We start from the raw sequence: 1,307 nt of genomic DNA on the forward strand, positions 1-1,307 counted from the left end.
TTTTATATATAATTTAAGTGTAGAAATCAATTTTTAAAATTACGTGTAACCTTTAAAGTGGTTCTTGCACTGCCCGATTCAATTTGGTTTGACAACGTGTTGAATCTTTTGGTAAATAATTATTTCGCAATTTGGAAAATATTTCATTTAGTTTATTGTAACTTTTAAATGATGAGGATAAATTCAAAAGAAAATTTAGTCGCGATGAATTTGAAGCAGTTAGTCTTCTATGAGAGTATGTTATATATGTGAGAATTGTTGTTTGAGTTATGAGATGAACATAAAATCTTGGTGCTAATTTTTGAATTAATTATGTGATCGTGTATACGATTATCTAAATATTAAATTTTTTGTGTTTCAAGTGTTCTTATTATTGGGAATTAGTGTATAGAGTAAGAGTAGTCGAGAGCATCTAAAAATGAAATTGTTCTATATTTTTTCGATCAAATTATTGATTATATATTGATGTGAATGTCGTTGTTACTACTTGTAGGTTACAAATAAATTATTGTGAATGTGTGATAAAGTGAATTTTTAACTTGAAGTAAGAACTAGTATTTGTGGTGTCGCTTTCGCACTCCTGAATCACTTTGAAGATACTTTTAATTATTCATATTTGAATTTGAATGACCACAATTATGGTTATCTTAAGTAGTTGATTACATGAGTAAGAGGGACTAGCTACAAGTTGGGAAAAATTCCACTCTGACATATATTGTATTTTACTCTGAAAAATTCCACTCTGAAAAATTCCACAATGACAGTTATTTCAGTTTAGCGAGTCTTGAAGTTCAAGTTGGGAAAAATTCCACTCTGACATATAACATTGAAAATAATAATTGTAAATTGTATTTTACTTTTACTCGGGTTCGCATCCTTTGTTTCTTTTAGACTTGTGCATGTATCATTGTTGGGGTAGTAATTAATATAGTATTTGTGGATAACATGGTTAAGGAGGTGGTAAATGGTTTTGACAGCTTTTCTGGATGAATCCATGGGTGGTAGCTGGTAGGGTGACTCTTAGTAATCGATTTATGAGACTCTTTAGTGCCACGATGGATAAAAATAAATTAGTGACTAATATGATCTTAAGCAGAAGTGAATGGTTAGCTTGTAAATGGGAGTATCGTGGTGAGCTTTTGAGTGGGATAAGGAGCTAGTGGCGGAATGTGCTTTGATATATATTGAATATCTAATTCATTCAATAGTTGTAGTTTTTGCATTTGTTATTCTTCTTGAAAATAGTAGATGTATTTAATAATTATTGGAGAGAAATGAGTTAGGTTTGTGGTACAAGTATATATATA

Source organism: Cicer arietinum, chromosome 3 (assembly GCF_000331145.2).
Source record: "Cicer arietinum cultivar CDC Frontier isolate Library 1 chromosome 3, Cicar.CDCFrontier_v2.0, whole genome shotgun sequence".
NCBI lineage: Eukaryota > Viridiplantae > Streptophyta > Magnoliopsida > Fabales > Fabaceae > Cicer > Cicer arietinum.